The sequence below is a fragment of the Hevea brasiliensis genome, chromosome 1 (genome assembly GCF_030052815.1).
Source record: "Hevea brasiliensis isolate MT/VB/25A 57/8 chromosome 1, ASM3005281v1, whole genome shotgun sequence".
Lineage (NCBI taxonomy): Eukaryota > Viridiplantae > Streptophyta > Magnoliopsida > Malpighiales > Euphorbiaceae > Hevea > Hevea brasiliensis.
In genome coordinates this window covers 25,562,327-25,578,308 of record NC_079493.1, presented here as the reverse complement: position 1 = coordinate 25,578,308, position 15,982 = coordinate 25,562,327, and the positions used below count along the sequence as shown (strand labels likewise).

Genomic DNA, 15,982 nt, shown 5'->3' with positions numbered 1-15,982 from the left:
CAATTTTAACCATAATCTCTATAACTATCTGAAACTAATGCACCCTGTAGAGTGAAATGCAACATACACAACATTTTCACATCATAACATCAAAAAGGTAATTTGGAGCACTCACGCACCCTGTAGCATCAATCATAACATATTGGGAGCTGATCCCCTATACAGCTCTCTTAAATCCAACCTGGTGCCAGCGAAGAACTCAAGCCGGACTTTCGCTTAATAAACCAAATCGAGGGTCCCAGCGAAGAACTCAAGCCGTGACTACCCCTCGAAGGATCGGGTTCCCAGCGAAGAACTCAAGCCGTGACTACCCGTCCTATCCATAGTCCACACCACATCACACGCACGCCAACGCACGCACACTGCTCCAAATTACCACAACAACATCATGGCACTTTAACAGTTATCAATGCATCATAAATCGTGCCTAGAGTTTAACTACATAAATATATGCATATAAGTGATGCATGGGCATGCTGAACATATAATAATATCGAAATTACAATTAAAATTAATATTTTACTCACAGACTTGACGGCAATCACTGTGGCGGCTGGGCGGAGGAAGAAGGCTGTCCCGGCTCACCTGACAATTATATTACAATTATTTAATACAAATGACTCAATACAAATCAAGAAAAGACCCAATACGTCCTAAGTCGTGCCGAAAATCCGGCAGAGTCTCCCCTATACCTAGGACCTACCCAACCTGCAAAAGGGCTCAAAACACACTTCTATATCCACAATCCATATATCCACAACTCAATCACATCACACAGCCCCTCCTGGGCCCATCAAATCAATCATTCATCACAATATGTAAAATTTCAATTTAGTCCTTATAATTGATCATTTTTGCAAAAACTGCTCAAATAAGCTCTAAAAATTATAAAACTCTGCCCCGCTGTCCTTAGAAATATTACTAAGCTATTGCAAAAAGAATCGTAATTTTCTAAGCTACCACGAATATTTTATGGATTTTCAATCCTATTTAAGCACTAGAAAATTACGAAAAAGCAAGGTTCGGGTTTACCTTTGCCGATTCCGACTTGAGAACGCGCTGGGATGCCCGACAATAGTGGGGTAGCCAAAACCTCGATCCAATTGAGACTTTTCCGTAGTGCATGCTGTAGGAAATTCACAGATCCGGACAACTGTCGAATTTCCGCGAATTGAGGATACCTACACGAAGCCCAATAATATATAATTATTAAACTATATAATAATTATATATTTCAACTTTCAAGAAATATAGAAAAATAGTTATCAATAAATTTAATTAAAAATTACCAATTGGTATAAATGTAACAGATTTAAAATCTTACCTACTCTTGAATTTGTTTTATAAAAATATGGACTACTTCTTTTATCAAAAAGTGAAAATGCAACATATGTAAAATTAATATGTGTTTTCATTTGGTAAAATTAATAAATTAGTTCAATTAATTTTTAATTTTTCGTTTCTCTAATTAAATTGAACTTTTTAGGTATTTATAATAATAATAATAAAAATAATAATAATAGCTATTTATTATAGTATTAAAGTGTAATAATTAAATAATTTGTAACTTATACATGCATAATTAGGAAATTAATAACTTAATCATAATTTAAAGAAATTATAAAATTATTTAATAAAAAATAAAACTCCAAGTGGGGCAGGTATATATATATATATATATATATATATATATATATATATATATATATATATATATATAATTTTGCCAAATAATAATAAAATAATATAATATGATTAATATTAATATTAGTTATTTATTAATTATACTATAAAAAATATCCAAAAAATAATGAAAATCTAATATTAACATAAATTTCTTATTTTTTATTACAATGAAATTAAAATTTTATTTCATTTTTTCATAATTCATTTTATATACATAGCAGTCAATATATAATTAAAAATATGTTTTTATTAAATACGTGTTAAAATAAAATAAGATCAAGGTAAATTAAAATTTATTAAATATATAAAAAATAGAGAGAGGATAAATTATTTAATTTCATGTGATAAGAGGATAACTCAGTGTGATAATTTTTATAGTATAATTCAAAATTATTTTATTAATTTTAAGATGTATAATTCTTAAATTTTATAATTAAATGAAATAATAAAAAATTTAAGAATCCTTAAATGAGAAATTTATAAATTTTTGGAATATATCTGCTATTTTTAATTAATTAGCTATAAAAATTATGATAATAATGGTAATAGTAAAGATATTTTAAAAAAAATTAGAGTTAAATAAAAAAAGGAATTAATATTTAATATAAAAGGCAATAATTACTTATATTAATTATTATAATTGTTAAATATAATAATTTTTATATAGTAAGTGCCACGTGACAGTACTAAAGTTTAGAGTGACACGTGGCAACAGCAAGGGAAAATCTCTCTGCTTTATATATATATATATATATATATATATATATATATATATATATATATATATATATATATATATATATATATATATATATGTGGCAAGATAATAAATTTAATTTAATATTACTATTTGACATAAATATAATAGTGTTATAATCTTATGTCGCAGCCCAGGAGAAATTTTGACTGCTTTAAATATTATCACGTGGCATAAATATGAAGATTTTGAAATCCTATGTGGCAGCACCAAGAGAAAATCTGTCTGCTTTATATATATATATATATATATATATATATTTGGGATTGAATTATAAGACAATAAGAAATTAATTTCAATATGGGGCTCTTTTATTTTCTTCTCTTCCTTCTATGGAAACTGAATGCAATTGCTTCCATGGTGCTCGTTCCAGCTTGTTCTTTTTAGAAAATTATTATTTAATTTTAATAAAATCAATTATTTTTATCTTTTTAAAAGTATATATATATTTTTTTCTGTTTACTCTTTAATTTTTTTATCATTTTAGATATTAATTTAAAATTTATTTAGCATTTGTAATTTGAAAAACACAATTATGTAATCACTCTATTTTCTAAATCTTAAACTATTTAATTCTTGTAATATTAATTTATCTCTCTTATAAAACTTGATTTAAACTAGGCAGAGAAACTAGAAAGTAATTGGAATAAAAATACGAAGAATAACTAATATATTTTTTAAAATAGAAGAAACAAATAATTAATTTTGTTAAAATAAATTCCTTTCTTTTTCCCACACAAATAGTATCAATCCTATTCTACCCGCTTAATCTATATTAAACACAATAACTATTTTTATAATTTACTAAAACCCATCTATCACATCTCCCTCTTGATTATCTCAATTGTGCCATAATAATCATTTTTACTATTTCTACAATTTAGTGGCAGATTAATAGAAAGAGGATTGTTGAGATTTAAGTAATGAGAGGTGATAAAAGGTAATTGTGAACAGAGGGAGAATATGTCTAGCTAAAGGAAAATCGTGTCCATTTAAAATTAAACAATTTCATTTTAGAAATTTCAATTTCCAAACTTAATGTGGAAGGCAACCAAAGATTTACCTTCCAGGAAGGAACACATAGCTCCATTTACTCAACAAAGTAAATGTCAAACGGACAGAAATTTCAATTCCAAACTTAATGTAGAAAGCATCTGCGATTCAATAGATAATTTAATTACAACCTTCTAGGAAAACTGAATGCAATTTCTTCCACTGTGCTCATTCCAGTTTCTTTCCTTTTTCTACTCAAATAATTGTACCAATCCTTCCCTACTCTACCCTACCATGTTTTAATTCCTAGTCACAGTCTTGACCATGAGAGTCTTGTATCTTTAAAATTGTGTAATCAGACCCTCTACTAAGAGAAAGATTGAAAAATCATACATGTCTGACTCAAAGAAAATAGTTGTAATTTTAAATTTATTAGTCAAGGTGTTCTTCAAACTGAAAATTCTTCAGAGAAAAATGTTACCCATGTAAATATGATACTGCTAATTTGGTTCAAAGGTAAAAGAAGATATAGTTATAATCTTGGCAAAGAAAAACTTGAATATATGTGTGTGTGTGTGTGAAGACATAAGATGAATAGGCGAAAGTTCAGCGGGTCAGCTGTGGGTAAAATTAAAAGTTCAGTGGCAATATAGAGCAGTTAACAAGATGTGACTAGTTTCAGGAGCACTTAAAATAACCAAAGAACGTGAAATTAGAGCATCTATAAATAGAGCAAATACAATATAGATACCCCTAGTCTAATTATTTTTCAATTTCAATTCCAATTTGTTAAGGATTCAATTTATGTCTACTTTTTTTTTTCAAGCATACTTTACCCTTTTTTTTTTTTTTTAATTCCAACTCAATCAACCTCTCATTTAATTTTTCTTTACAATCTTTTACATTTCAGAAGCAATAAATTTACTTTTCGTAACAAGAAACATTTACTTTTCAAGAGAAATTACTTATTTTTCCGCACTCAAACAATCGTTTATATTTTCAGGATAAATATTTACTTTCTTGCAAAAGCACTCAATTTACATTCCAGCAATCATTCAATTCTCAAGGTTAGCAGATTGCGACAGTATAATTCTTACTACACAATTAGAAGTTAAGGAACCTTAAGGAAATTAAGGTTTTGTTTTTCCATGCAGCGATTGCTTCTTAAGCTTTAAGCTCCAATATCTAATCATCACTTCTAACATAGGTCATGTGATTTCACTTGTTGGAATAAAGCACAGGAAACTCAAGTATATGAACAAAAGAGTTTGGGAAAAAAAAAAAAAAAAACTTATTTGAGTTAAAGCATCTTCAGAATGTGCAAATCCTTGCATGCAGAATAAGGAATAGACATATGTTTCAATAACAGTAGTAAAACAATCTAATGTCTTCTCAATTCCTCCAATGTCTACATCGCATGGTTTATAATTTCACACAATAGATCAACTTCTTGTTTATGAAACCTTCTCAATAGCAAGTGGCATAAAACTAGGCAGAGTTTTTTAGACGGTGACCACTAGTAGATTGAGAGGGGCTATGTACATCCAGGCCAGATTCTCTGACTCCAAAGTGACGGCAAGAGCTGCATATTCGCAAAAAAAATGTTTGTTAGTGAAGCCAAAATGTGTAAGAAAAGCTCAAACTCGTTTCTCTACCTTAGCTATGAATCCATTTCCAAAATGTCCAGTCATTAGCTAGTCACCGCTGTCGAAAGTTCAAAGGTCGATGGAAGAGTGAGAGAAGTCGAGAACAACTACCAGTGAATTCAGTTGTTTTCTCAGATAAATCAACCCTTGACTGCCTAAGATAATTCAAGCAACATTAAAAATTGTGCTCCAAGTACAACATCCAAAAATTATATGTAACAGTATTATGGGAAAAATGTACTAGTTCAGCTGGAGGACATCATCAACAAAAGTAAGAATGAGCTAGCTAATGTTAAAATGCCTCAAAATACATGTGAAAACCAAATCCCAATGCCCACTTACAGATTCCTTTTGAAAATTTCGCAAACCAGACTGTTTAGAGTTTTGGAATTTGCAGCTGCTTCTTTCATTCACAAGAAGAATTGCACATTTGCATGTGAAGAATAGAAGCACTACTCCAAAAAAGAGAACCATAAAAAATTCAATAATGACAGCTGATCCAAGGGCTGCACCCACAGAATGAAATTAATCTGAGTTTACTAAATACAAAAAAATTTATGTCCTTCACTTTGCAATATTCAGTAATGCAGTGCTCATAACAAGTTATTACTTCAAACAGACGCAGTTTGACTCGATAATTCATAAAAATAAAGCAAGTTTCTAACATCTAATAGAATTAAAAATAATAAAAAAGTAATCTCAAATAAAATAAAGCAAGTTCTGGAAGAAAATTTTTAAGATTGTCACTTACTATGAACTGCCAATGAACTCATTGGCCTTTTTCAGATAAGATTTACAGAAGCCATGACATGTAAAGGCATTGAAATATTGTCAGCACAATCTGAATAACAACCATAATGTCCCATATCATTTAATTTCAGCGTCAAAACAGCACCATTTTCTCCACCCTATCCTCCAAAAAGAAACATAAGAAAAGAAAATCAAGTCTATTAACAAATGGATGCTTAATTTAAGCAGTATATTAAAAAAAAAAAATAAAAGTAAAGTGTATCTTCTCACACTTTTAAACCAGATACACTAGCCTGGAATTTATATTTCTTCTAAAACTTCCAATAAATGAGCATGCTCACATGATATGATAGTTGTTGCATGACAACGTTGCAATCAATAATTGTCCCCTGAAATCTGATTCCTTTAGCTTTGACCATAAAACGCTTTGAGATAGTAACATATGTCTGAAGAGTTGCCATTGATAGCTATTCATTAGCCTCAGTTCAGTTGTATCTATAAGTTCAGCTGGTAGGCTGGTTACCAAAAATCCATCATCAACTTCAACAGAAAACGCGACTATAAAGCGAGACTCTTTGCCTGAAACATACCAACAAGCAGAAAATAAACTACCCAAAAGACATTTCTAACAAGTCTACCTTCATTTTAAGACCTAAAAAGTCCGCCACTTTCCCTTAAAAAAAAAAGAGTAGATTTTTCTTAATTTCCATCTAGCTAGTTTGATTACCATTAAGAATGGAAAATTCCACCATTAAGTTGTCAGTAGAACTTCCGATTCAGATACTAATGCAATTCACTCGATTTGAAATTTATCATTTATGGATAAAGCGACTTAAACTTCAAATTAGCAAATTTAATTTTCAAAGAAGTACAATTCTCTTTAGATTTAGTATAAAATTTTTCATGTACGATCAATTCCAATGTCTAAAGAAAACATCCATATTTATACCAGGGAAGTTAAGAAGATCTGGATCTCCAACACAAAACTCAAACTTGTCTCTAGCTTTGTTAAAGATCAGTGACTCATCCTCATTGCCCTTCAATGTGATAAATTTGGGAACGTTAATAAATGGAGGATCATTGATAGGTTCCACAAAAGCTGGAACTGCTAAATCATTTATCCCATTCTTGTTGCCGGCAGAAACACGAACAGTATCATCACCACTGAAATTATCATTTCTGATTAAGGTGGGGAAAAAAGTTAACGGCACATACTAAAGACCAGACCATGAATATATAAAGTTGAGAGAGATTTATGCCACAAAAACATCAAGGAACATTGGTGCCGCTCTATTATCCTGCAAACAAAATTTAAAAGCTATAAAATGTGAATACAACTACTTCTCTACCTCCTTTCCTATTCCTATTATTTCCTTTTAATTGAAATAATTCATCTGTTTTTTTCTTACTTTTCTTAACATTAGATGGGCATTAGGTTCCAAAGTATTACTACTAATATTAAAATCCTTTAGTAGACAGTCGATGTATCGCAAAACTGTTCAATAAACCACAGATAATCAAGTTTCCAAACTTAACTAATATTTAACTGCTTTATCCTTCCATTTTATCCCATGTAAATCCTTTCTACGTTGAGATGATGGTCATTTTCTTATGAGATTGTAGATTCATGAAACTTCCCTGTCACTTTAAAAAAGGAACATAAGCAAAAATCGTTGACTGTATCATGGAGAAAAACTTTTTTCTAAGATCAGTAAGGGGAAGAAGGTGCTCGACTCCCTAATATGGCATTATCAGACAGGCACTGATGTGGCCCAACCGCAAGTGCACGGGTCCTACAAGTAATATAGAAAAGATATCGTTCCCACGAGGAGTTGTGTTAATGATTGAATTTTTTATATAAAAAGTTGACTAAATTGAACTATTTTTGAAATTAAAGCAATAAATTGATGGGTATTGGAGTATGAAATCTATATGTGCAAAATTAATAATCTATTCAATTATGTAATGATTTAACTAAATTTGCATCAAATTAAAATAAGCAAATTCAAATATGGCAATATTTAAAATGGCAAGTAATTAAATTCAATTAGAAATTGACAATGATAAAAAGGCGATTCCGGAGTTCGGGATTTCATATTCAAGCTATTTTGGGATTTTAAATTGGTTATCCAATCTTGTGGAACTTACGGGTTTTAAGGAGATTAATTCTTAAATCCTTTGAATACCCTTTCGAGTGAGACAAAGAGTGCCTTAATCAATCTAATTCTTCCTTTTTTTCTTCCCCCTCTTCTAAAATGGGATAAGGGTCCTTTTTATAACTTTTTCTGACATGGAGCCCTAAAATGGTGTGTTTTAAGTGAGATTTTCTGAGGGAATCTTCTGCCAGCTCATTAATGAAATCTTTGTGGGACTGCATAAGTGGACTGCATAAGTTATGCAGTCCCTTATGCGATTTTAATTGTTCTGGTTCACTTATGCGAAACTGCATGATCAGGCGCATAGGTTATGCACAATCCCGTGAGATTGCATAAGGGAGGCGTGAATCTGCATAAGCTATGCACTCTCCTTATGCACAATTCGGCAGGTATTGGAACAGTGTTTCTTCTCCTTATGCAGATCTGCATAACTTATGCGGCAAGTTATGCGCAATTTGGTCAATGCATATTTCAACTTTGAAACTTGTTTTTGACATCTTTGGCTGTAGAGATCACTCCTTAATGGCAAAATTTCTTTTTAGTCCTTCCAAAAACACCATTTTTCCTACAAAACAAAGTAAAATTTACAAATTAATCCAAAAATTGGCAATTATGAAAAACTAACTAAATAACTAATGAAATTAGCTAAAAGTGACTAATAATCAAATAAAATGGCTATGAAATTAAACCTAAATGATTATGCAAAATGTGTGCATCAAATACCCCCAAACTCAAGCTTTTGCTTGTCCTCAAGCAAACTTTAAAATGTGATGCAATTTTTAGCGATGCCTTATCCAAAGAGCTATGAAAATCACCTATTAAAGTAACTTAACACACCTTTAGCCATACCAACAATCCATATACCCATCCTTCAAAATGCAAAGAATCTAATGCTTATCCAAGCTTTCACCGCTTAGCCATCAAGTCAATTATCAGTCAAAATTCCCAAACCAACCAATCAAAAGAGAGAGTCATGCTCAAAAGGAATTCTAGGACAATCAATAACCAAAGTGTCTCTATATAGAATGATGGAATTAAATGAATGAATAGATAATTTTCCAATCCCATAGGCAAATTCCCTACTCCTATCTCCACTAATGTAGCAAGTACTATCAAGAGATCAAAGGTCTTTTTAGGGGTGTAATGGGGCCATGGGGTTCAAAATGAGGCTAAGAAGAAAAATGGGTAAAAAGGATTCAAAGCATGAGAATATTTCCAATCTTAACAACATAAAGTACACTTCTTATTTTATTATATTTTTTTCTTTTTCTCCTTTTTTTTTTAATTTATTTATTTATATATATATATATATATATATATATGGAGGAGAGAAATACACAATGAGAGTTGTCAAGTGCTAGCATATTTTACAAAAACACATAAAAATGGAGGGACATTTTGATACTTTAACTTGTATTTCGCATTTTCTTTTGATGATTGTCCCTAAAATTGCCACCCCCAAACTCATTTCTTTTAATACTTTGGGTGGATTTCTTTCATTTTGAATGACAATAGTGAAAAGCATATATACTAGCACTTTTACAAGATGACAAGCATTTCTTCTCCCTTTTATTGTATTTTTTTCTTCTTCTTCTTCTTTTTTTTATGTAGCTAATGTTATAAATAATTATTCTCATGAAAAGGATTGGAGTGTTTGGTTCATTAGCTAGGTAGCAATAAGGGTTTTAAGAAAAATTAGGAATAAAAAGGCTCAAAGGGGTTTGCAAGGGTCAATTTTAATTAGGAAAAGAGCCAAAGGTTTAAAATGAGAAGGTTTAAATCAAAGAATGCCTAATCATCTCTCTTTTCAAGTACAAGCTGGTATTTTGCCTTGAAAGGTTTAGAAAATTTGTTCTAGGATTGGTGAGACATCATTTGACTACCTTATATTTAATAACTCCCTCTAAACATTCCAATCTCTAAAGGACTAGTTGGGTGGCTTTTTGGCTAAGAAGATATAGGCAAGGGATAAACACTTCAAAACCTTGCACCTCTTAGGAAACTTTCAATCCACAAACCCAACTAAAGGTAAGTCAAATCACTCTCATAGGCAACTTTTCAATACTCAAGGGATTTGGCAAAAGATTTTAATGCATGATGCATGATTCCTAAAAATGAGCAATGCATTAACTAAATGGAGGAAATCTATTTGTGTGCAATGTGTACAATTTCTAAGTGATGTATAATGTGTGTGTAAATGTGTAATGTGTATGTATGTATGGATGTATATGAAAAATATTTACAATATATGTAAATGGAATGGGATGAGATGTTCCTATACTCAAAATGTGAAAAATGTAACAAAAAAAATCAAAATGCACACCCCCAAACTCAAAATTAGACATTGTCCTTAATGTCTCAAGTAGTGCATTAACAAAACTCAAAGTAAAGAGAAATTACCAGGAATTGTGAAATTTAAGAGCAAAAAGAAAGAGTTACCTGGTATAGAGCAGATGAGAATTCAAGAGATAATGGGGATGCATAAGAAGCTGCACAGGTTATGCAGAATAAAGTGTTGTCCAGAACAGGTGCATAAGGAGGGTGCATAAGCTGTGCGGTTCTGTAACGGCCCGGCCCACTAGTGATATTGTCCGCTCTGGGCCGTAGCCCTCACGGTTTTAAAACGCGTCAATAGGGGTTACGAACCATCAACTTATGAACCCAGCATCTCTCCCGTGTTTTGTCGATGTGGGATTTGCCTAGGATGTTACAATCCACCCCCCTTCTGGGACTCAGCGTCCTCGCTGAGGTTTGCCCCACCATCGTTCAAGGTTGCACGCGGAGCCGCTCTGATACCACAAATGTAACGGCTCGGCCCACTAGTGATATTGTCCGCTCTGGGTCGAAGCCCTCACGGTTTTAAAACGCGTCAATAGGGGTTACGAACCATCAACTTATGAACCCAGCATCTCTCCCGTGTTTTGTCGATGTGGGATTTGCCTAGGGTGTTACAATGTGGGATTTGCCTAGGGTGTTACAATTGTAACACCCTAGGCAAATCCCACATCGACAAAACACGGGAGAGATGCTGGGTTCATAAGTTGATGGTTCGTAACCCCTATTGACGCGTTTTAAAACCGTGAGGGCTTCGGCCCAGAGCGGACAATATCACTAGTGGGCCGAGCCGTTACATTTGTGGTATCAGAACTGGTCTCCCTCTAGTACGGTGTGTGGTGCGAGGACGCACCAAGCGGAAGTTGGTGGGCTTGTCACGACCCAGGGATGGGGTTGGGACGTGCTTGTTCAACCAGCTACGCACTGGGGTGGAAACTTCGTGTCCCACATTGGAAACGGGAAGAAAAGATTTGGGCCATATATGTGGGAGTCTTCCTCACCTGGTCAGTGCGTTTTTGGGAATGAAACCTCCCAAGGGACAAATCCGTGAGGCCCATGGGCCAAAGCGGACAATACTAACTGGAGAAGGATCGGGCTGTTACAGGTTCTGCATGAGGGGTAATAAGGACTGCACAGGCTATGCAGAACATTTGCATAAGGGGATTACAGCCTGTGTAGTTCTGCATGAGTGGCATAAAGGATTGCACAGGCTATGCAAAATATTTGCATAAGTGGATTCATAGCCTGTGCAGTATATTCAAAAGCTGCTGCATCATGATGAGCAAGGAAAATGTGCAAATACCAGTAGAAGCATGCAAATATAGACAGTGTATGGACAAATGTGCACAAAAGGGCAGTAAAGGCAATGAAAATCAATGAAAAACTAATGTAATAGCCATCCAATAGAACTTCAAGAAAAACAGAATTCAAAACAAATTAAAATTGTTTCAACATATCTACAAAGAAAAACTCCTATAAGTTTGAACAAAAGTAAAACAGAAACTAATCTAATTCTATTGTTTTGCCCTTGTCCAAAGAAGTTGCTAAGGGGCTGGTTGGAGCTGGCTGCTGTCGAAGTGATGGTGCTGGAGGAGGTGATGGAGGTGGAGGTGGCATTCCCAGAAAAACCATGAGTTGCTTCATCATCTCCTTTAATTCTTTCTGCTTGTCTCTGGTTTCCATGACAAAGTCAAATAGTTGATCATGACGATCCTTGAAGGTATCAAGACCAGTGTCAAGCTTTCTATCCACAAAGTATATATCATCACTAAGCCTTTCAAGATAGGTGAATAAGGCTTTAGTGTTGAAGGCAGGGGTGGCTGTGGATGAAGAGGGTCCAGCTGCAGAAGGTGTGGGCTGTGCAGAATCTATTGGGATGTCTTGTGCAGGCTGAGTGGGTGGTGTAGGTTCAGTAAAATGCTGTTGGACTGGTGGGACAGGTTGTGCTTCTGGTTGTGCAGTGGGTTCAGTTTCTGCTGCTGGTTGTGCAGTGTCAGAAGGTGGCAAACTGAATCCAGTTTTGGATAGGTGTGTGGCATCGAAATATAAAGTGTCTGAAAGTGCTGGTATTGGATGCTCTTCCGGATTAAAACCAAAATGCTTGGCTATGACAGTTATGAGCCCACCCAAGACAATGTCACCTATGGATTTGGTGGCAATATGTAACACATGTTCACAAAAGAAGTAACCAGGAGAAACTTTAACTTTGTGAAAAGCACACCATAGCATGAACAATTCAGATTTGCCAACAGCACCAGAACTAGTCCCTCTACCCAAGATAGTGCTAGCAATAAGCCTATGAATAAATCTAAGTGCAGGGTCTAGTATTTGAGAGGTTTTAGATCTGCCAGCAGAAAAAGTCTGAGGTTGGTTTGTGATAATCCTCCAAAACTGAGCAGCATTCCAAACACCTTTGTTTGCTACCTCTACCCCTGTATATGGTACCCTAAATAGTCCATCAATTGCAAATCCAAAAATGCCATGAAATTGGTCCAATGATAACTCTCTATTTTTCCCCAAACATCTAAATTTCATAGTTGGCTTATGATCTACGTTATGCAATTTCAAGGTAGCAGAAAATGAGGAAATAAATTCCAAAACTAAAGCTGGATAAACTATTTCTTGCTTATGCACAAATTCCATCCAACCTAAACCATCAAGTTATGCAACCACATTATCAAATAAACCAACTGATTGGAGGGCATCTGCAGAAATATACCTAGTGGGTTGCACCCTCCTTTCCTTAAGTCTCTTAAAGGCTGCCTTGTGAGCTGCATCAGGAAGGGGCCAAGGTAGTTTTGATACCTGTGATGCTGCTGACATTTGCTTTTTGCTGGAAGAGGGTGATTTGGTTTGTGTGGAGGCTAAAGTTTTGGGGTTTTTGGGTGGAGGCTCTGACAGTGGAGTGGTGGGTGGTTCTTTGCGTTTTGAGAGAGGAGGTGCAGAAGCAATGGGTCGGGTGGATTTCGACCTGATTTTTCTCTTGTAAGTGGCTGTGGGAGGTGGTGGGGGTGTTTCTTATGGAGGGGAATCGGGGTTGGGAGGCCGCATTGACAAGGGCGAAACTTGTAGAGGGGAGGTTGGAGGGGAATGAGGAGGCGATTCCATTGGGTGTCGGTGGTGAGAATGGAGGAGTTGAGGGAGAAAATAAAGGATGCAGAGGGAAGCTAGGGCAAAGGCGGTGGAAAGATGAGTGGAGAAGAAGGGGAGGGGTAATGCCAGAATAAATGGACGTGGAGGGACAGTCGTGAACAGAAATATCGGGAAGTGGAGGTGGGAAAATGGGTGCCGAAAACAAATTTTGATTTGAACAGGGCTTATGTAAAACTGCATAAGGGGAAAAATGGGTGTGCATAACTTATGCACTCTCTTATGCAGGTTTCGGTGAAAGATAAAGAGTGTGAAAAACTGATTATGCAAGAGTGCATAGCTTATGCGTTAACTTATGCAAGTTTCGGCCTATTTTGGATTTCAGAGAAATAGGTCATGCGGAAGTGCATAAGCTATGCACTCTCCTTATGTAGGTTTCGGCAAGTTTTGGAATTCAGAGTTGGTGGTTATGCGGAAGTGCATAAGTCATGCACTCTCTTTATGCAGGTCTTGGCAAGTTTTGGTTTTTGGAGAGTGTGGTCATGCGAAAGTGCATAAGTTATGCACTCCTCTTATGCAGGTCTCGGCAGGTTTTGGTTTTTAGAGAGTGTGGTCATGCGGAAGTGCATAAGTTATGCACTCCCCTTATGCAGGTCTCAGCAGGTTTTGGTTTTTGGAGAGTGTGGTCATGCTGAAGTGCATAAGCTATGCACTCTCCTTATGCAGGTCTCAGCAGAAAGAGAAAATGCAGGATTTGAAGTCATGCAAAAGTGCATAAGTCATGCACACACTTATGCAAGTCTCGGCAGGTATGAAATTTGACAAAAATGTGGCTATGCAGAGTTGCATAAGCTATGCACCTTCTTATGCAGTTTGCAATAGAGATGAAAATGGCAAGAATTGTGGTTATGCAGGATTGCATAAGCTATGCAATTACTTATGCACAATTCAACAAGATTGAGATTACAATTGAAAATGATTTGCAAGTATGAAAAATACTCTAGAATGAAGAAATATAATTCTATGAAGCATAAATCATGAGAAATTGTCACCAAAAACACATCAACATATACAAAATCCATCAAAATTTGCATCACACAAGCTTGTAGAAGTGAATCCTGCATAAAAGGCCTTTGTGAACTATGCCATTTCAACTCAAATTCTGCAAATCAACCTTAGCACATAAAACTCAATAAAATCTGCATAAAGTTGCATCTATCCACAAATGAGAAATGACTCCCCAAGTTATGACAAGAAAATGCAGTATATCCACCTTGAATCTCACAACCCAAATAAGCTCAAAACTACAAAAATGACCCACTTACCATCACATTAACATGATAAGCACAAATACTTAAAAGTTACACACCCAACCTCACCAAGAAACATAAGCCATCTGCTGCAGACCCTTCTTTGCTGCAAAATTTCATTTTTTTTCTCTGCATAAACTGTAGCAAACTCGCAGTGTTATGCAAGAAAATCAATCAATTTTGGGAGAGTTAAAGGACAAAATATCAGATTAAGAGTTACTACCCAGCAGTTCACCAACCTTCCTCCATTGAAATACATCTACAAGGGACAAGATTCAATAGTGTCAAAAATTGAATTTGGGGAGATTTAAGATAAAAACAAAAGTAATGTAAATAAAAGTAAATCAACAAAAGGCAAAATAAAAGAACTTGGGATGTCTCCCAAGAGGGCTAATTTATAGTCCTTAGCTGGACTCTTCATGAATTTCACTAAAAAGAGGTGAGGGATTGGAGAGCTTATAACAGCTTGCTCCCTTTATTGGGTCTCCAGTTATGTAATGTTTCAATCTATGCCCATTGACCTTAAAATTCCCAGATTTTTCACTCCAAATTTCAATTGCTCCATAAGGGAAAACCTTAGAAACTCTATATGGACCAGTCCACCTTGATTTAAGCTTTCCAAGGAACAATTTCAATCTTGAGTTGAACAATAAAACTAAATCACCCTCTTTGAATTCTTTTTTTCTAAGATGCTTATCATGCCAAACTTTAGTTCTTTCTTTATAAATACGGGCACTTTCATAGGCATCCATCCTCAATTCTTCAAGCTCATTAAGTTGCAATAGCCTTTTCTCACCAGCTTGCTTGAGATCAAAATTCAAGGTCTGAATGGCCCAATATGCTCTATGTTCTAGCTCCACAGGTAAATGACAAGACTTACCATACACCAACTTAAAGGGAGTAGTTCCTACAGGGGTTTTGTAAGCAGTCCTATATGCCCATAAAGCATCATCTAGTTTGACAGACCAATCTTTCCGAGAATTGCTCACTGTTTTCTCCAAGATATGTTTGAGTTCTCTGTTAGAAATTTCAACTTGTCCTGAAGTTTGAGGGTGGTGTGGGGTAGCTATCTTGTGCACTACACCATACTTCCTCATTAAGCTCTCAAATTGCTTATTACAAAAATGTGAACCACCATCACTAATTATAGCTCTAGGAGCTCCAAATCTACTTAAGACAAATTTCTTCAAGAATTTCACTACCACTCTAGCATCATTAGTTGGAGTTGTAATAGCTTCCACCCACTTCGACACATAGTCA

General features: G+C 34.7%; 1 pseudogene; it reads right to left on the bottom strand.

The window, feature by feature from the left end:
• Nucleotides 1-4,746: 4,746 nt before the first annotated feature.
• Nucleotides 4,747-15,982, bottom strand: part of LOC110643923 (protein GAMETE EXPRESSED 2-like) — a 50,463-nt pseudogene continuing 39,227 nt past the window's right edge.